Source organism: Mchenga conophoros, linkage group LG10 (genome assembly GCF_057382185.1).
Source record: "Mchenga conophoros isolate Kocher_MC1m ecotype Shallow Benthic linkage group LG10, M_conophoros_male_GT1.1, whole genome shotgun sequence".
Lineage (NCBI taxonomy): Eukaryota > Metazoa > Chordata > Actinopteri > Cichliformes > Cichlidae > Mchenga > Mchenga conophoros.
This window is the reverse complement of record NC_140535.1, coordinates 3354874-3376556: the sequence shown is the minus strand read 5'-3', so window position 1 is coordinate 3376556 and position 21683 is coordinate 3354874. Positions and strand designations below refer to the sequence as shown.

Below are 21683 nucleotides of genomic sequence, written 5' to 3'. Positions count from 1 at the left end.
CCTTTTAAACTTATCGCCACACTGTCGCATTGTGTGAAGGGAACCACGTTTTTTCACACCCCCGATCCTCGAGGACCTTTTCCACTGGTTATCTTTACAGAGAAAAGTCTTTGCGCTGAAAACACAAAGTGTTTATCTTGAGCCGTAAAAATCGGCCCATCTGTAGCCGTCAGCCATGTAAACGCTGTCAGAAAAAATCATCCAGCCACCAATCCACTGCTCTTCTCAATGCTAAATAATGGATGACGGAAGCCTATGAATCCATGAGCAAATGGTCTTTATTCACATCTCAGTGCACACATCCTACTGACGCACCGTCCATTCCCCTTATCCTCTGCTGCACACATTTTAACTGTGCTTTGTGCGTGTGCGTGCCTAAGTCTATATTCACACTAACTGACAACTCAACTCAAGATGGCTTGACCCCCTACATCCCGATGACCAACCTTCAGTGTTTAAATATTTCATGACTAAAAATAATATTGACACTTGAAACAAAAAACTTTGTGAAATGTAGCTTTTCTGTCTCTGGTATGAATAATTGACTGCGGCTCTCTCAGTGTGGAAGGTGTAGCGTGGTGTGCAGACAGGCCTTCTGCGAGTCTCACTGGACCGAGCCTTGTCGAGTTGTTGCAGTGTACACTAACAAAGCACCACTTTAAAAACCCTGGTGTCCATTAGAAAAGAATGGAAAATTATAATGCATTCAGCCAGGACATCCAGTAAAAGCAACAATGCGCTGTCGTTGTCTGATATAGTGCTTATATAGTGGGCTGCTGCTTCAGAAAACATGCTTTTTATGCTCCAGTATTTTTGGTCTCTTACAGCTTTGTTTTACTGAAAGAACAAAGATAATGCTTTGCAGTGAGGTGGAACAACAGATAGTTAAGAGTTGATTCGTGGCCAAAATTGAAAGGACGAGTGATTACAGCAGGAAAACACAGCTTAGGTGTTCCACACATGTGGATAACATGACCATTGAGCAGCTCAGTTTTGTCTAAAAGAAATCTAAAGAGATTTTACTGATGACTTTAAAGCCCACACTGAGCTTGCACCGTGGTATATCCGCCTGAGGCCCAGCCTATTCATTTTTGTCCTCTGTAATGGACATTTGTTTTGGTCTATATCTTTTGACTTATTTGAGTTACCTTCTAAGTCCTGATGTGCTCAATAGAGGACATGCTGGCCTTTCCAATGATATCCCATGTGTGTGGGTGGCCTATTTCCAGGAAATCACAAGAAAAGTTAAACTGAAAGATGCTTTTTCCTCAGTTCTCAGGAGGATATCTCGGGTCTTCTGACATAGTACATGCCCATTGGTAACCTAGCAGGTCCTCGGCTGAGGTTCTGATCAGAACCCATTCTCTGTAAGGAGACGAGCTCCTCCTTGGCAGGCTCCTTTTTTAAATCTCTCATAAAGACAGAACTTTATAAACAGGCTTTTTCAGTTCTTCCACTTTAAGTTATTTTTATGTTGGCTTTTATAAAGTTTTATCATTTCTTCCTAATGATTATTTTTATTTACTTTAAATTTGTTTGTAATTTACCTGTGTTTAGATTTTCAATTTTGTCTTCCTTGCTAGCGTTGTTTTACCTTTACCTTTTCTTGAATGTTTTATTGCTGCTGGTTTTCCTTCTCATCATATGAAGCACCTTTTAATTTTATTTTCAAAAGTATCTACGTAAAGATTCTTCTTCTCTGTCTTTTTATTATTATTATTATTATTATTATTATTACATTGCTGTTGTCGTTTTAAGAGTATTTACTGTTTAAAGAGGAGAGAGGAGGGAGAACTGGTTTTACTGTTTTTCTATTACATGATAGAGTATCGAATATTGAATATTAAGGCTCTTGAAAAACACTGTGTTTGGTCACTAAGTCATAAACCTGCCTAACTGATGGGAAAAAAATCTTCACTTATTTTAACATAGTGTAGATATACCTAGTATGTTTGCTCCCATTGTAACATATTTTGCTTCATGGACATGAAATATCATCACATGTTAACCAGGTGTATCCAACCAAAGCCCATAAAACAAGCGCACATTCAGGTCATCACATTATGTAAACTGCTGCCGACTGCTTGACCAACAGAGCTAATCACTGTCAGGATTCAAACAGTCCTCAAAAGTCACTGCCCAAAGCAGAGGATTTAAAAGGTCCGTTACAAACAGGAAGGAAAAACCGGCTGCTGTAAAATATGTGTTGTGCATATTTTACAGCAGCCTGTAAGCTGAAACAATGATTGAACTAGAGAGATAACCAACTTCATTATTATTAAATGACATATTGTGTTTATTTATATTTCTGGACTTTTTTACATTGTAGTAATAGAGTTTAAGCTCAGACTGATTTCCCGTCACGGTCACCTCCTGTGGCGATGGCAGCAGCTGAATTTCTGCTATGAAGATTATAACTATAAATACTACTACTAGTACTACTACTACCACTAAACTATAAATGGGGGATTGCCAAATCAAACACGTGGCTCAAAAGTGGGGTTTCCATACTGGATCAGTTGAGGTCCTAGTTAACAATGGCCGCCTCCAATGCTACTACCAACAGGGTGCTGGTTGCACTGTGCTACTCTTCGCCAAAGATAAAGGAAGGGGAAGGTGTGCTAGGAGGCAGTGAGAGAGAAGTGGGCAAAAGTGTAGACTAGTAAAGTCACGAGTCCTAGCTGATATGATGCAGAGAAGGAAGGTAGATAAAGTATATTTTGTGTTCAGGAGACGAAACAAGACCAAGGGCATTGGAGGTGAAATTTTCTATTATATTGTAGATAGGAAGTAAAATGAACTAGTGGCAATTTTGAAGAACATTTGAAGAGTGTTGTGGAGGCGAAGAAGGTGACTGGGGCAAACTTCAGTGGGCAGGTAGGTGAAGGGGACAGAGGAAGCAAGGAGGTGTTGGCTAGGTAAGATGTTAAAGAGAGGAATGTGGACGGCCAGATGGTAGTGGATTTTGCTAAAAGGACAGAAATAGCTGTGGTGTGGACTATGAACTTGTAAGAGATATTAAGAGTGGAAAGGCCCGGATGACATTCCTGTGGAAGTATGGATAATCCTAAGACAGAGAAAGGTAGACTTGTTGACAGGATTGCTTCACACAATCATGGAGAATGAGAGGATGCCTGAGGAATGGAGAAGTGATTCAGTACCAATATTTCAGAACTATGTCCAGATCTGTAGTAACTGCAAAGGGTTAACATTGATGAGTCATACCATGAAGCCATGGGAAAGACTTGTTGAACCTTGGTTAAACAGAGAGGTGACAGTCACTGAGTAGCAGTATGGCTTCATGCCGAGAAAGAGCGCTACAGATGTGATGTTTGCCATGATGGAGAAGTATAGATCAGAAGAGGCTCCTTGTGTCTTTAAGAAATCACATAATAGGAAGGCTAGTGTAGGACATGTATGAGAACATAAGGGAGTGGTGAGTTGTGCAGTAGGAATGAGATATCAGTTCAAGATGGGGGTGGGACTACATCAGGGAGCTCTGACCCCCTTCTTATTTGCAGTGGTGATGGACAGGCTGACAGATGAGGTCAGGCAGGAGTCTCCATGGAGTTATCATGTTTGCGAGTGACAGTAGGGAGCAAGTGGAAGGAAGCCTGGAAAGGTGGAGGTATGAACTGGAGAGAAGAACAATGAAACTCACTAGAAGTAAGACAGAAGGGACTCAGTTTGAGCAGTTTGGAGACAAAGTCAGAGGAAAGGTTGAGAAGGTTTGAACACGTGTAGAGGAGGGACAGAGGATGTTGAATGTTGGGGCGATCGTGGCTCAAGAGTTGGGCGTTCGTCTTGTAATCGGAAGGTTGCCGGTTCGAGCCCTGGCTCCGACAGTCTCAGCCGTTGTGTCCTTGGGCGAGACACTTCACCCGTTGGCTACTGGTGGTGGTCAGAGGGCCCGGTGGCGCCAGTGTCCGGCAGCCTCGCCTCTGTCGCCTCTGGCTGTGGCTACAATGTAGCTGCCATCACCAGTGTGTGAATGTGTGTGTGAATGGGTGGATGATTGTGTATAGTGTAAAGCGCTTTGGGGTCCTAGGACCAAGTAAAGCGCTATACAAATACAGACCATTTGAATATGGAGCTGCCAGGCAGGAGGAAAAGAGGGAGACCTCGGAGGTTTATGGATGTGGGGATGGAGGAGTTACAGAGAGTTGTGTGAGGATGATACAGTGAAATGGAGGCAGATGCTGTGGTGACCTCTACAAGGAGGAGCCAAAAGATTAATAATATATCCACTCATTAAAGTTAAGTGTATCTATCCCAACACGCATAGACACATACGAGCACATATTTGTACATTTGTACATGTACATTGCATATACTTTATGTATGTTTATACATACATAAAATATATATGCAAGCATTAATGTGAACTGTTGCCAAAAGGTTATGAAAACCTCTAAAAATGTGTTTTCATCAGATGTTTAAAATAATCCAGAGATTCAGCTGTTCTGATGGGAGGTTGTTTCAAAGTTTAGGTACTCAAATGTCAAAAGCATGGCTGCCTGAGGATTTAAAATAAAAGTGTAGAAGAGCTGAAAGGCCCTGATCAGATTATTGCTGAGACCAACTGCTGGAATAACATCTCGGCAGCCTGGCTGCTGCATTCAGGACCAATTGAAGGGAAGCCAGCAAGAGCTAAGTAGTGCACGTGAAAAAGTGAGTTGTAGTAATCTAAAGGGCAAAAGATTAGAGTGTGTACTAAAAGTTGTAGTTAAGTGGCAGATGACGGGCTTGATTTATGTGTTTTTTTTAGTTGAAAGTAACAAGACTGGGTGACTGAGAGATTCACGCTGCCTGTGGGAGGTCATTGTAGGAGCTGGCCTCCTTAACGATACACGCAAGGATAAGGGCAGGGTGAAATGGACCCACTGACTATAATTGTATGCTTACATACTGCATACATTCACACACACATATACAAAGAAATAAAAGAAATATATGGGTTTTTTTAAAAAAATGGATTCCAAAGATATAACAGTCATGGACAAGCTGGCATAACAAAAGCAAGAGCATTCATTCATATATCACCACAGCTGCAAACTTCAGCACAGCTCGGTATATCTGGAAGTTGTGGTTCATACCTGCTATACACAAATGTGCTTCCTGCAGGGTTACTTTAGGGCGTCTGTAGCATTTCTGGCTGCAGCTGTGTTGCTGTGCAGGGCTGTTCCCCAGGTGCAGCTTGTGCTGCAGTCACTGAGGAGGCCTTGTAGTCATTCGCCTTGGCCTGGCGCTGCCTGCTCTGCATTCAGCACCAGTAAGGCTGCGAGGGGGCCAACCCCCCAGCGCTACACTGCAGACACTCACATACACATACAAACACACACGCACTCAAACAGGGGCTTGTTTTCATTCAGTGCACGAGCTAAACACGAGGCCCGTCGGCTTTCACACAGATTCTCTTTGCTCTGCGTAGCCTTTTCTTATTTCTCCTGCAGTTCCTTTTTTTGTTCTCTTGCTCCCTCTTTACACTATTTCTGTCACTTTCTCCTACACATATAGAGGACCTGTACCCTTCACCGTAGTCATTTATTTTACAAATGAACTAATAGTGCTAGATTACACCAGTGATATCTCACACTTTGCAGCGTAGTACTGCTGGTTTTGGTAGCGTGTAGAGACAGTTGTTTTTTTAGGAGATTACAGATTGCTCTAACACATGCATGCAGTCTGTCTATATGCTGAGCCTTCTTGTGCATTTCACAGCTTCTTTCATGTTTGTTGACATTTGGGATGTGTGTTTGAGTTATTTCTGCAGCCAGCCTCGATCCCTGCAGCCATTGCCGGGAGGGAGAGGAGCCAGCCACACTATTTCAGTTTAATTGGCTGTGTATAATGGGCCTTTGAAGTAAATATCAAGAGTTGCAATCAAAAGGCTGCTGGACGTCATCATGCATTGCCACAGTCCCTACTGTTTCCTCTCCACCAGTCCTGCATTTACAAAGCTACAAAGTGAGAAGTTTAGGGTTGCATTGTTGATCTGAGCTGAACTGTGCGTTTCCAAGGTAGTTGTGTAACTAGTGAGACACTGAGTCACCCTGAGATGTCCTTGGAGGCAGATGTGTTGTGCCGCACAGGTTAAAAGGTTAACAGATCATGTAAATGTTTCATTAAAGTGCACATGCATGATAGTTTAATTGAAGGTTATGTTTGAACATATAATATTAAGATAATCCCCCGTTCCTGCTTCACAGCTTCAGTGTAGCCCCAGTGTAAACATTTGTGTAGCGGGTCGGATTGGAGTTAATCCTTCACCATATACTGTGGGTTGTAGCCTGCAGGTAGTGTGCTAACATGAACAGCTTTTCTTTGGAGCTGCCTTGCAGCTTCGCCCTTTTCTCAGGGCATGTAGGAAGTGCAGCCACTGGCAAAGCACAAACCTGAGCTAGGGACCAGGTAGGTCGGGTTATGGTTTCACCAGCCTCTGTGCGGTAAAGATGTAGAGGGAGGGGAGGAGGGAAGGAAGTGAGGATAACACTCTCTCTCTCTCACGCTGTCTCTCCCTTTCCCTGCCTCACTCTGTCGACAGGCAGGGTTGGGAGTCCGACGTGTGACGGGCTGGATGTAGTCTTTTTCCAGCATTCGTCTTTCTGTCTGCCCATGATTGGCTGGAGTATTGTTATTCACACAGAAAAATGGGTCAGGTGGCCTGTGGAAAATGGAGTGTTTGCATGGACGGATGGACAGACAGCACAAATACACACATGCATACCTACGCATGCAACCCACACAGAGCAGGATTATACTCAGCCGTGGCGCAGCGCTGCCAGATAAATAACAGATAAATGAAAATAAATCCAGGTTATGTGGCGAGCGTCTCTCGTGCCGAATTCACTGTGTCCTCTCACACAAGCTGCGAGCTGGTTCTCTCCTCACACCCAGTGGCAGGGGCTTAGCGAGATAAATAAAGGGATGCACCGAAGGAAAAAAAGAAAGCTGGGAAGAAAATCAATACCTGTGTGCATGAATCTGGCTGCAGCTGCCACAAAGCATTATGGGAACATGACGGGTAGATACACTTAGGCTGGGCAGTGTGCAGGCAGCATGATAAGCTTTAAGGGAAAAAAAAGCACGCAAACCTTTTGGGCATCAAAACAAGATGTACATAGATAGCGACAAAGATGGATTGTCTGAAATCTCGTTACGGTATCATGAACGGAAAAATAAATGCAAAGAATAATGATTAGAGTTCATGAATTTGAGTGTGACAGAATGACTGCTCACAGTAAATATGTGGATATGTGGTAGAAAATATTAATATCTATATGAGCTTTGCAAAAAAGGTGCTGCTGGATCAGAATATAAAAAGTAGTCACATTTATTTATTTAGAATTATTATTATGACTTTTTAGGACAACCCTTATACTGTACTGCCTAATAAGGCTTGTTTGGCAGCTGAACTCACAGTTACAATGTAGGTAGGAAACATGAGTGTATCTGCATGCTAACACTCTGTGTGCTTACTCCAGGTCTTTCCGCACACAGCCTGCTGCTCCGGTCTCAGCCTGAGACTGACAGAGATATTAATTAAATTGGCTGATGCCCTTTCTCTCTCTTCGCTGCTCTGGCATCGCAATGATCACACTCCCACCTCCGCACTGTGCTGTTTGCTCACCAATAACCGCAATTTGTTCTTTATTAAACTCTCGGGGCAGGGAACAATTAGGGTGTGAGCTGGAGGTGGTGGCATATCTGTGTGTGTGTGCGTCTGTGCGTGCACGCATGTGTAGATTTGAGCACAGGCTGGCTGGAAGAGGAGGGTCGAGGTACTAAACACTGCTTAATCTTTGATAAACAGTGAGGACTGCTTTGTGCTGCTGCAGTTTGCCACATCTTCTCCAGGCTCCTCAGCGCTGTGCAGGGCTAGCTCAAGGCTGTCGCCTCCACAGCTCCTGGACCTGGATGGGAGCCAGGTCATGCATGGCTCCCTGCCAGGATACAGATTAGCTATAAGTGCAACATGAGCTAATGGTGGAAGGAGTCGCCAATTAATTGGCACTCAGACATTCTTTGGATTGTGTGGACTTGGAGTTGAGTCTTATCAATAGATCATAGAGTTTGGTATGGCAGACTGATAAATTCCCATGTCACATAATGGGGAAAAAAGATATATTATGTGGGTACATAGATGTCAAACTATTTAAATCTCAAGATATACTTAAGGCCCAGACCTGAAATCTTTTGTGTACTTGCCTCCACTCTTCCCGTGATGATGGGAAGAACTAGAATGTGACAGAATGATGCAGATGCAATGGACATCCTCCCCAATTCTGCACAACATAAGATTGTCAGAACCTTACATAGTGCAGAGGTGTTATTTAGGGACAGTAATTGGCGGCCTTTAACAACAGAAAAGATCAGACTGAGGCAATGCACGACAACAAAGCAAACAGCAAGATCCCAGGAACATGTGCTGAGTGCTCTGTCAGTTCGGACAAAAAGAAAGGAAAAAGAAAGGTGATCCCCGCCCCCAGCCTGTGAACCATGTTTAACTCAGCTGTGCTTTTACGTCAGAGAAAATTCAGAGAAAAACAAAAATGATTTTCAGGGAAGACCTTTGACTGGTGACAGAGGCCGCTTCAAACTGCAGCTTCTGTGGAGGAACCTGCAGAGAGGCTGTTTAGTGTGTGTGTGTGTGTGAGAGAGAGAGATGGAGAGACAGAGAGAGAGGAAAAAAGTGCATTTGTGTGTGTTTTAGTGTGTAGGAGGAGGAAAAGGGGGAGTTGGCTGTGAATGGATGCTCTTATCGCATGCATACAGCTGCTGCAGTGTCTTTGAGAGACAGAGGGGCTGTCCATGCATGCCACTCACTCTGCCTATTCACAGCCTCCCTCCCTCTCTACATCCCTCTCCTGCTTTCTGTCCCTGTCTGTGATGCATTTTATGGCAAGGAAGTAAACGAAAGAAAGAAGGGAGAAGAAAAAAATCATGACTTGGGCTTTCACGCAGATTCATGATGCGCAGGCCCCCCGTTTCACATCCTCGTGATGATTCTTACACCAAGGGACAGGCAAGAAATTAAATGTCATCGGACATCACCGCATCGCCCCGACTGACGTGTGATGGTGTGCACAAACGCGCAGCAGTCTTCCTTTGTTCACAGACCTGTCTTAAACAGTGCCGTTTGCACTGTTATCATTACTATTCACAGATTTCGTGGAAAGAAGTAAGAAACAAACACGGTACCAGCCGTAGCTGTTAAATAAGCCAATTGGCTAAAATGCCAATGAAGAAACCTGCCTCACAGTGCTAAACAGAGCTATGAATAATGAAGTGAATTAATTTGGTTGGGAATCGGCGCCAATACAAAGGTGACCCGTAGAAAGGTATTTCCACGACGAGCCGCCACGGGATATCACCTTGATAGATGAACATTTCGGACAGCTCGGGAAGAGAGATCCCCAGACAACACAAGTTACAGACTGTATCCTGGGATTTGTAGCTTTCCCTGCACACTCCCCACATCACACCCATGTTTGCTTAAGTGCCCTGTGAGGTGTGGATACCCTGCTGCAGCAGCACTTTTCACAGTTTGAAGCAGAAAACAACCATGTAGGTTATTTGGAAATACATTTTGCAAAGAGAAAATGTGTTCCTTCATTACAGCTTAAATGTATCCTTTACTTTAAAAAACTAACTCAAAGAAAAAAAACGATATATATATATTTCCTATTTTCTGATTTCATTACTACTATGCACCATCACGACAGAAAACTGACAATAAAATATTTTAAATTGTGTCAGTGAAAAAAATACCTTTAAAGCAAAAAAAAATATTCTTCCTTTTTAGTTATTCATTTCCATTTAAATTAAAATATATGTGTGTGTGTAGATAGATAGATAGATAGATAGATAGATAGATAGATAGATAGATAGATAGATAGATAGATAGATAGATAGATAGATAGATAGATAGATAGATAGATAGATAGATAGATAGATAGATAGATAGATAGATAGATATGTATTTTTTTTTAAATAATGGCTTTAACAAAATGAGGCCTAAAATAATGTTGAGCCATTTTATTGTGATCTAATTGTAATCACAGCTGACTTTTTCTTTTTCTTTTTTAAAGGAAAATAAAGAAGTAAATTGAAACAATTATCCCATATTTTGTTTCATTTGTATCTATACATTAGAACTTTATGTCTTCAAGAAAATGCCCTGCAGAGAGAGAATTGTCGACCTGCCGTGCCGATGTTTTACATTAGTTTGTCAAAGGTGAAAAAAACGAATTGTTTGGAAACGCTTGCATAATCCTTTAGTTCCACTCTGCTGCTATAGCGAACGATACAATACCAAGAGGGTCTGCGTTAAACTAATTCAAAGGACAAAGAAATAAAACTGATAAGTTAACGCATGAAGGCTCCTTTGCATAATCTGAGTTAATCCATAATGCAGAATACAGAGTGAGCTGTCTAAAAATATCTCTGACTGCCTTCAGAAATGAAGGAAACATTTCAGTTCTGCAGCCACCGATAATAACGTTACAGTTTCAGGTTTGTGGAGGTTTGCATTACCTCACAGGTAACCAGCACAAGTGTGCAGAAAAAGAAGAAAAGCACTAAAATTGACTCTTTTCTTCTTTTCGGGTGTAAGGACTGTAGAATTGAGCGTTTTCTGCTTTGCTGGATGAGCAGGGACGAACCCCAAATAGATTTTTCTCTTGCATACAGTAAATAGTCGTGTTGTTGCTGAGGGCCTGAGTTGACGCTGTGAGCTCAGCCTGATTGGCTGGAGTTTGCTGTGACTCGCCGCGCGCTTAGCCAATGACGGTTGGCTCTGGCCTTTTTTTCCCCACCCTAAATAAATTGCCTGGAGAAATTGAACAAAAAATTAGAGAAAGAGAGAGAGCCTTTCATCTAATTGAGAAGCTCATATTAACTGTGGTGGTAAGATAAGCTCCCCTCTCTGAGCAGCTATTAGGCTTGCTGTAGCAGTTTGCTCTTTTTTCCTGCTTTTTGTTTACTTCCCAGTTAGATTTTTTTAAGCTGTCACCTCAGTGCTCAGGTTTGAATTTACAGGTGCAGTTTGCTGGTATTTATTTGTGTGTGCGCACTGCTCTACCTGCACACATGCACGACTCAACCAAAATGGAAACCACGTCACGTGACCTTGGGCAGCCTCCATTTAGACACACAGAGAAAAACAGGAACACACACAGACTCACACGTCTTTCTTAGCTCCTCAGCTTTGCTGACTCCAACTTGTGAGCAGATATATTCAAGCACAGAGCACCAACATCACATGTGAGCTGAAGTCCTGACACGTCCTACATGATGTGTATAAATGTGCATTTAACTCTGATTCCTATTCTTCTGTGTCGCGCCACATATGCATCCCCAGATTGTGGTCCGATTCTTTGGGTGCAGACATTCTTCCTGATTACACCCCCACCACCACCTCCCACATCCAGGATTACATTTCTACAATCTAATCCTGGTTTGGCTGCCTGGGGTGGAGGACTGCGACCATCTAATGACGCTGATATTGCGGGACTCTTGGAAGCGGAGGACAGCAATCAAGTGGTGTTGCCGTGCTGATTTTTTTTAAACTACTGTCAGTAAAAGTTAGGAAAAATCGTTGATAAAAAGATTTGCTCTGTCTAGGTAGCTGCTGCCGCCGCCGCTGCTGCTGCTGCTCTGTCTTAGTGCCTCTTTCAGTCCAAGGCAGCCATTTTGTGTTAGCAACAAGAAAACGTGCTCAGTTAAAAACAGATGTGTTTAACTTTTAAAGTTTAAGCAGCAGTTCTTTTCTTTTTCATGCTTAACACGAGAGGGTCCATATGAATGTAAATCCTCCCTCCCACTCAAACACACACACCTGTCCTCTCCACCAGAAACAGGTGCACTGCTCATCAGCTACAATCATTCTCCTGGAGCTCAAATAGCATCTTATGTGTGTGTGAAAATAGCAGCGCTGTAGTAGCGATATTGTTTGCTTGTGCGGAGCCTGAGCAAACACACCTATGTGAGTGATCGGTCGACCTATTCAAAGAGGCCCCGTAATGGCCTGCTCCTTCCAGCCTTGTTTGCTCTGCGTTTTGTAGCTTTGGCGTCTGGCAGATGGGCCATCGGGGATTATTCATGCTAACGAAGAGAGGTTGAAGAGGGTGGGGGGCTAGGGATAGGGTAGAGGGTTGTAGGTTATTTATAACAAGCAGATCGCTGACAGGTCTCTCCTTCCAATAGATATGTTTGCGTGCTGACACTGGGGGCAGTTTATGAAATCTGAAAATCATATGAATTTTTTTGCAATTATTTGTATTTATTTTTCAGACTTTTTCAGTTATTCATTTTCTAGAGATCGTCTTTGGTTAACCTGCTCGTGCTTCGAGCAGCTGGAGTCACAGTCAGTGTGGTTCGATGCCCTTGGGACCGCACACCCTTACTGGACAGAGATATAAAAGGATCCTTCTAGTGTAATTATACAAGGCCTGCGTCGAGACAGGATGGCCTAATCCCTGACCACCCTCCACCGCACCAGTGCTTGTGTACCACACGCACTACCGCTTCCCTCCCCACCACTTAACATATGGAGATGGAAGGAATTAGCGCACTGGAAGAAAATAGACGAGTCAAAGCAGCCATCAGCTTAGATCCCACAGTGCTCTTCCTTGAGTGAGTTTCTGGAGGTTTTCTCTTCGTGTGCATCCTTTCTCTTCGGTGCTGCCGTGGTCATTTTGCATGTGATTAACTCATTCACGTGCACCTGATAGGCATTGCTTTCATTTCTGAGGGTGGGCTTGAGCACATAAAAGGAGCGTGCCTTGTGTAAAAAATGCTCAATGTTTAGGACCACACCTTCCACAAAGCCACACACTGACCCCAACAGGCTACTTCCGTGACCCCCCCCCAACATGCCCCACCCCAGGTTCAACTCAGATCTTGTTAAATAGGATTAAGCTGGCTACCTGCCATTCAGCGGCTCGGACAGGACCTCTTATCATCTGTCTTCAGATTGCTGCCAACAACAACATAATGCACAACGACCTACATTAAACAATGCCACATGCAGGTTTTGGACTAGCTCTGGATCTCATGGCCAGCGTAGGTATTGTCTCCCCAATGCTGATTTAGTAGGTTACCAGGCCACTTACCTGCCTAATCAGGACCTGATGACCGGCTTCATCCTGAAAGGCATCGAGGCTCAAGCCAATTAAATATTTTCAAACAGTCTCAGTGCGTGTGTGTACATTGAACTGGCTTTTTTAGGTTCTTGTCTAAAACAAGCACATCATTTCTTTGTAAAGAAAAGACCTGACTCGCCTACACTCCACCCTCACAATTATAGATAAGAACTGATCGTGTTCAGTAGAACAGGACACGGAGATAAACGAGACAGTGCAGTCAAGTCCGAGCCCTCCGAAGCACACATGACATGTCTCGAGCACCCTTCCGTACTCTCCCTCGAAGCAGAGACACCAATTCAGTGGCGTAAGAAGCTTTGCGGCCAAATCCCCAGTTGATCTTCATAAAGTTTGTGTCTTACAATTAAGTACAGATGGTTTGCAGCTGGTTGTAAGGCTAGTAAATAACTCGGGCCTCTATTTTCGCCAGGGATTTGGTAGGGTAATCCCTCTCTCTGACAGTTTACCAGATTCAGATCAGTCTGGGCTTTGCTTTCCTTCCTCCACTTCTTCACTCATTTTTTTCTCTCTCTCCTGTTATTCCCCCTCATTCCATCAAAAGCTCTTTATCCTTATTTGAATATGTTATCATTTAGTGGTAACACACGCATGACATGACTTCCACTGTGTCTAAGAACAGGGATGTGGGTGATGTGAACCCCTTAAAGCCCCTTTTATTCTGGCAAATCCACAGCGTAGGCTTGAAGCAGTGTCTGCGTGAATGTGGACGTGTTGAGACACTGTGGATCCAGGAAGGTTAGCACATGCTAATGGGGATCCGGTAAAGTAAACAAATTCCCAGCTGCCACATTGAATGTTCGTGGAGATACATAAACATTTGAGGCTTGGTAGCCTCATTTCTGCTAGCTGAAAAAGCAAATAATGAAATTCAATCTTTCATTCAGAATTCAGTGAGACTTTTTAAATGTTATATTTAGGTATTAATAAATATAATATGTATCCTATAACATGTCTTTCTCTGGTGTGGCCTCTCTCCTGCAATTTTTTATCAACTATAAACCAAATCATGTTAATTCAACTTAGCTTTATTTAATATTTTCACCTAGTTTGAGAAACAATGCATTAAAAAGCATCATTTATTTATAGAAAAACCGTTCTTCGGTACAGGATTTCCTTCAACTATGGCTACGTTCACACTGCAGGCAAAAGCGCATCAAATCCGATTTTTTTTACCCTTTGCGACCCATCTATCCGATCATGGTATGACAGTGTGAACGGCACAAATCCGATAGTTTCACATCTGATCTGGGTCACTTTCGTATGTGGTGCTGAATCCGATACATAGCCGATGTTTCAGAAAGCGACTGCTGTTTGATGGTCGCATTAAATCCGTCTTTTACGTCACCAACACAAGACAGACGCCAATTATCAGAGCCGGAGAAGACATCGCGAACGCTTCCTGGCCATCCAGTGTAGATGTCAGTGAAACTGTTGGGAAGACAACGTTGGAGAAACGTTAACATTTTATTTGTACTGTATAATCTGCAGATTCTGGCAGAAATCTGTAACTATCCTTTGAAGCACCGCTCCTCTAAAACAGCAATAAGGATCATTATTAGGTTATTTACATTATTATGTAAATAACAAAATAACTTCAAGCAAAAATTGGGAAACATGAAGTCCGAAGTCTTTATATTAAGGGCCATCAGTCAAACTTACTGTTTGTTCTGGGTCTAAACAGAGCGCGTTGTGTGTGACGTCTTCTTTTGCGCATGCGGCCGCTTTGAGCGTTCACACTAGAACGCGTTTGCTGTCGCATTTTATTTGTAGTGTGAACGAGCAGACAAAAAAATCTGATTTGATCAAAAAATCAGAACTGAGCATCAAGACCTGCAGTGTGAACGTAGCCTTAGTGACCCAGATCGGATTTGAAAATATCGGATTTGTGCCGTTCACACTGTCATGCCATGATCGGATATGGGTCGCATAGGGTCAAAAAAAATCAGATTTGATGCGCTTTCGCCTGCAGTGTGAACGTAGCCTAAGATTTGAGTGAAAACAAATACTGTTATTGACCGAAATTGTTTTCTCATAATCAAACAGCCTTAAACGTAAACGTATGGTGATAGCTTTAACATCAGCTTGAGTATAACTTTGCATTCTATTATATTTTTATTGCTCATCTAATGTATGCCAGTATGCGTAGAGGACCCTTGTTAAGAGCAGATCTCTCTCCTGGGACTGTGTCAGGGCCCAGAGGAAGTAAAACTCTAATGAGCACGTAGTTACAGCGCTCACACATCCTGGAGGAGCTGTGATCATCGCTTGGTATAAAGAAAATGCTCCCTAGGAAACAGCTTGACCCTGCTGCTCCTTGTTTCCTCATCCTGCCATTCCTATTATTCAAATATATTTATATATTTATATCATTATTTATGTGCTGTAAGTGGAAGGAGCTGACACAGCAACATCTCATCTGGATAAGACAGTAGCTAAATGCCCTAGAAGCGCCTCAGGATACGAACAGATGGGAGTGTTTAGCAGCCTTACCCACCTACTCCTGCAACCCAAAACACACACACACACACATTAGAATCCACACACGTCCTCCGTGTCTTATGCCCCACCTCTCCTTTTCCCTTTATTCTCCCCCTGCACCCCCACCATGAGTCTGCCCCCACCAAATGTTCAGTTAACCTGTCAGCTCTCTTTGCCCAAAATTCAAGATGCCATATGCCTCACTCTGACTTCTAACCCTCCGCTGCTGCTCTTCCCCGTCTCCTTCATGGTGACATGAAAGTCCCCCTTGAAAATAAGGATGTCTCTCCTCTGCTGTTTGATTCAGAACGGCTGGCTGAGATCACAGCGATTGCAGGCGTAGCTTGTCTTGTATAATAAAAGCAGTCACTTAGCATTACATGACACAGTAGGAGCGCGTTCACCGCGGCTGCATCCATGAGACTTTTGATGGTCTATCTGGGTAAATACAACAAATAACTTGTGACAAAAATAAATGCCGTGCTATGTTGTTTGTAAAATGCTGTGTTGGAAAAAAAGAGATCTGACTCAAGTGTGTAACGTCTAACAGAAACATCGGCTGGCTGCTCAATGAGAGTGAGTGATTGTTAAAACAAACATTTAAAATGAGTCCCGGCAGGCCAAACGCTTGTCCTGCGGTATAACATCACATAACTGTTTCTTCTGCAAGCTTTGGCTGTCCTGTCCAGTGAATTCTGGGCCATTTGCCCTTGCATGGAGGGCAGCTCCCAGCAGGCCTGGCCATAGTGACAGTTTGTTGTTGTTTATAAGGTCATCACCACTATAGGGGGCAGCATATTTATTACACTCAGCCCATAGCTCTGTTGGTCTCTGGCAGTCTGTTTCTCTGTGGGCTCCTGTCATAAGGTCAGAGGGTACTTACTATTATCCTGCTCTTGTCTTCGCAACAGGGCAGAGAAGTCACGGTGCATCTTGAAGAGTAAAAAGGTTAATTGGCCTTATCAAAACAAAAATGCCAAGTTTACATTGAAAGTCGAGCAAAATCTGCAATAACCAAAATTTCTGCCATGCAGATGTACACCAGTAAACGACCCGACTAACATGTTCTGCCAAAACAGTTTAGCACTTCAGACTGGCCTTTTCTGACCTTCAGCTCGTGGAACCTGTTTGGGTCGGACCAAAGTCCATTTTCACACCTGAAATCTGAGTTTGGATCAACCGGAAAAGTCCAGAACAAACAGGTCAGGTCTAAAAGGTGCTCTAAACTCTGTCTATGCTTTCACCAGATCACCCAAGGAGGATTATTTTACCCACTGACACAGCTTCTGCTCAGAACGTACTTTCTCCATGCAAATTGTCCGTTATACTGTTCACCTGAAAGTTAGCCAGCATAAGATGTGAATCACACCAGGTGATTCCTGTGTTTCCATATTTACACTCCCTATCCATTTACACTGTCATGTACAGCTACCTGAAGTGTCTGGATAGTCGCAATTGTCATGAAGTTCAACATGAGAAGTGAAAAGACTTCTGAGCGCCAATAGAAAAAAGTGGGGAAAGTTATTGTTTGATCCCCTGCTGAATTTGTAAGTTTGGTCATTTGCAAAGAAATAAAGTTTCTAATTGTCATGGTTTTAACATAATATCAACCAAAGAGCTGCATAAAACACATTACATGAAAGTTATAAATTGGTTTGCATGTCTCTGAGTGAAATAAGTATTTGATTCCTAAGTGAAAAGTGACTTAATATTTAGTGCAGATTGTCAGAGGAGTAGTTGTTTTCCACAACATCGTAATTAATGCATGTTTGTTAAAACAAGGTCGATATGATACAGACTTTCTACAGGAGGTCATACCATTGTTGTTGCTCCCACCAAGTCTACTTTGGAAAGTTACAACATTGTGGCTCATAATCAAAAACCTTGCGGAGAATATGAGCAGGATCGTTGCTTCTGGAACTATTAAGCTCTGGTGGTTACATACAAGAGAGGCTGCAAATGTTCACAAAACACAGTAGCTAGCACAACAATCACAGTCCAACATTTGAAGTATGAATAGTTTCATTTCAAGTCATTCATCAAGTCCAGTTGCTAACGTGATTGGTTTTTATATGCAGGAACTTTTTCTTTTCCCATTTTCTTCTTATTTACATCATATAGTAAAACTTACTGTCTTTGGGTTTTGGCTGATCACACACACACAGACAAAAGAAAACACCCTGATATTTTATGAAACAAGTGATGTAGAAAAGCAAAAAATCTATTAAAGAAAAAAGGTGCAGAATATATTGTATTACAGTGCTTAAACCTTTAGATGCAATAAGCAACATCAGTGTTAAATTTTCATCTGAGAATCACATGCAATAGACTCAAGCATGCATTGTATTCTGAAAGAGACACAGAGTAAGGAAGTGTCTGGGAGTGGGAGCAGCAAGCTAAGTAAGGCTGTTAGAGAGGAAGCGCTGACAGTCCAATCCAGCGCAGCCACCATTCAAAAGACAGCTCCTTTTGTTTCTGCCTCCCTTTCTTCTGCCACGCTAGAAAAAAGGGTGAATCTCTGTGCGCAGTAACCCTCTGACACCTCCCTCTGATCTGCCTCCTGCACTCTACCTCCTCCACCCCACCCTTCCCTCAGCACCACCACCCTTTCCTCCCTGTACTACATCTCTTCACCAGCACACTCGTTTCTCTTCCACCTCTCCCCCTCCCCATGCATATGCCAATGTCTAAGAGTCACTCTCCTGGTTGCCACAGTAACCATTACAGCCCCCCCCCCCCCCAACACACACACACACACACACACACACACACACACACACACACACACACACACACACAATCTCCCTCTTTCTCTCTATCTTCTACTCTCACAATGCACCTAAACAGGAGAACGTGTCTCAGTCTGACAGAGACAAGGGAAATTTGGGGGAGGCATATTTCCGAAAGAACGCTGTTGCACATTTGTCTTCTCCTCTACAGTTTTATCCACATACGCAGCACACTGCAGACAAGGCAAGAGAAGAGGGCTGAAGAAAAAACAGTAGCAAATGAAGACCTGGAAAAAAACAAGTGCAAAGCGAGCAGACCTAGAATGTCAGTCTAATTTTTGTTTTTTGTGTGTTTTGTTTTGTTTTGTTGTAAATCCATTCACAGCACCGGTATCACCGCTGCTAACCAGCTCTCTCCACCTGCTCCAGCCATATTGCCCCATCCCCCTCCTTCATATCAGTCCTCCCACCTCCTTCACCCCCCTGCTTTCCTCTGCCTTCTGCCTTGTCGTCTGTGAGTGGCAGTCAGGTGGTGGTGGTGGTGCTGGAGTATCTGCCTATGCACTATTGTACCTTAGACGAGTCATTGAGCACCTGAGCTCGCCGTCCCTGTCTGCCTGCCTGTCTGTCACCGTCTCGCTCTTTCTAAATGTGCCCACTGCCCAATTGCACTCTCATTACCTCCTAATTAGTCTGGATGCAACAGCAACTGGTAGCACAGTCACAAAGAGAGCCGAATGTAAATCAGTTACAGCCATTCTGACATTATTTGTAAGACTTTTTTTTCCTCCACTGGGTGGTGGCATGTTAAATGCTCCCCTGGTGATTGTGGTAATTTAGAGCAATATGGTAATAGGGTTGCTGATGGCTATTTCTCCTCTCACCAGCCGCTGTTTTTGTCCTTTCATGAGCTGTTGTTGGCCAAATTACATCGAGGGTTTAATTGGGTATTTTAGATCACGGGCATCACAGTTGATGGATGATATAAATCAGCTCAGTGATCATTGATTATCACTTTTCAGAGCATGCATCATAAATTAGCCCATCATTGGCTCATGCTGTTTTATTTGTATAAGCTAAATAAGTATAGCGGAGCAGACTTGCTGTTGGTGGCACAGTCTTTGAATGAATTGTCTCTTTTATTCTGAATTTGGTTTGCAGTGGCGCAGATATGAAACAGGGCTGTGATTACAGTACACACTTGTGATTGCCTTTATTATCTAATTTAGTATAAATATACTAATCACAGTCAAAATGTTTTATTTTACTGAGCCAATTCTATGTTAAAGTCTGGATTTATAGTCTGGATCTATATTGATAAATAGACTGCAACACAGTATGTGGATGCAGACATGCCAAATGTGTTTAAATATGAAATGTTTTCATTTATTTTCTAACTCTTGGGCTTCATATCTGCATGACTAAATATATAATGGTGAAAGTTTCAAAACACTTCTTCTTATTTATTAGTTTCTAGTTTAAAGCTTGTTTGGCTCATTTCACACATGCAGGCTTCTAGCAACATTATAGATTACAAGTAGCATAAATTGTTCTCTGTAATTGCCAAACGTTTTAACAATTGTTCATGCAAAGAAATAGCCATTATCTGTTGGCCCTACTCCTGTGTGTTTTCCTAATTTTAAATCAAGTCTGTGACTTTGGCCACCTCACCTTATCTGACTTTCTGCTGTCTTTCTGATCTTACTGATATGTTCAAGCTTTTTTTTTCCATCAATAAGCTTATTGAAAGGTTTTTACCAAACATATTACAGCCACTCTGACCGCACATCAGTGCTTTAATTGCACAGTAGTAATATGTTGTATGTAAAACGAATCTGTGAAATGCTGGAAAGAGTAACATGTTCTTATTAGGAGACTTTAATATCAATTGGTCAGCTCCTTCTTGTCCTTTAAGGAAAAAGATAAGTTCATCAGCGTCGGCTTGTTGCCTGTCTCAGATGATCACCATTCCCACCCGGGTCACGGTCAACGCAGGAGGTCATAGGTCATCATCATGTATTGATCATATATATACAAATGTTCCTGAGCATTGCTCTAATATTGTTTCTATTCCAGTTGGTTATAGTGACCATAATCTTGTAGGTTTGACCAAGAAAATGAAACCACTGAAAACTGCACAAGAGATTATTTTTCATAGATCATACAAAAATTTCAATGCAGATAAGTATATTAATGACGTAAAAGAAATTCACTGGACTGACATCTGCCTCGAGAGTGACCCTGATATGGCATTATCTATGTTTATTGAAAACTTTTGCTACTTGGCTGACAAACATGCCCCCTTAAAAAGATTTACTGTTAAAAAGAACTACGCACCTTGGTTAGATAATGAACTTAAGGTTGCAATGTCAGAAAGGGATATAGCAAAAGCAAAAGCACATAAGTCTGTCAGTCCACAAGAGTGGGCAAGATATCGCGAGTTAAGAAATCAAGTAACTAAACTAGAATAGACGCAAGAAGAAAGAATATTATCAACTTAAGCTCAAGGAGGCCAGTAAGGACAGCAAGAAGGTGTGGAAAGTTTTAAATAATATAATGGGTAGAGATCTTGCTCTGGTGGTGTCTCACATCTACACGGGTGGAACGTTTATAAGTAAAGCTAAGGACAATTATTTTGTGAATAACTACAGCAATAAAATAACAAATTTAAAATCTAATATGAGCAGAGGCGATCCCACCTTATCATGTCGTCTTATACAGGATGTTATCGTGAATAATAAGCAATGCCAATTTAAGTTTGAGGCAGTGAGTGTGGAGATGGTAGAGCGCTTATTGATATCACTTCCTGACGATACATCCTCCGGCTCTGATAACACAGACAGCAAACTGCAAGTTTGTGTCCCTTCCTATATGTCCCATATGTAATAGATCTTTGGCATGCAGCTTATTTCCATTGCAGTGGAAAGAATCGAAAATAATTCCCATCCCTAAAAACAAGAATGACGTTTTTAATGGTGTCAATAGCAGATCTATTAGTCTGCTCCCCGTTCTAAGTAAAATTATGGAGAGGATTGTCTATGAACAAATTCAACATTACCTAACAGAAAATCAGTTACTCGCTCAGTTTCAACATGCCTACAAACCTGGTTATTCCACCAGCTCAGCTCTCAGTCACATGACAGATAACTGGTACAAATATCTAGATAATGGGAATTTGGCCGGGGTGGTATTTTTGGATTTTAGTGCTGCATTTGATTTGATAAATCATGATCCTTTGATAGATAAACTAAAATGTTATGGATTTTCACCAGCTGCTTTGTGCTGGATGGAAAGTTATTTGTCTGGAAGA

The 21683-nt window shown here is 42.4% G+C and overlaps 1 protein-coding gene across 2 annotated transcripts in view; it reads left to right on the top strand.

Moving 5' to 3' along the window:
- Positions 1 to 21683, top strand: part of dscama (Down syndrome cell adhesion molecule a) — a 112848-nt gene that overhangs the window by 27834 nt on the left and 63331 nt on the right. The window lies entirely within an intron of this gene.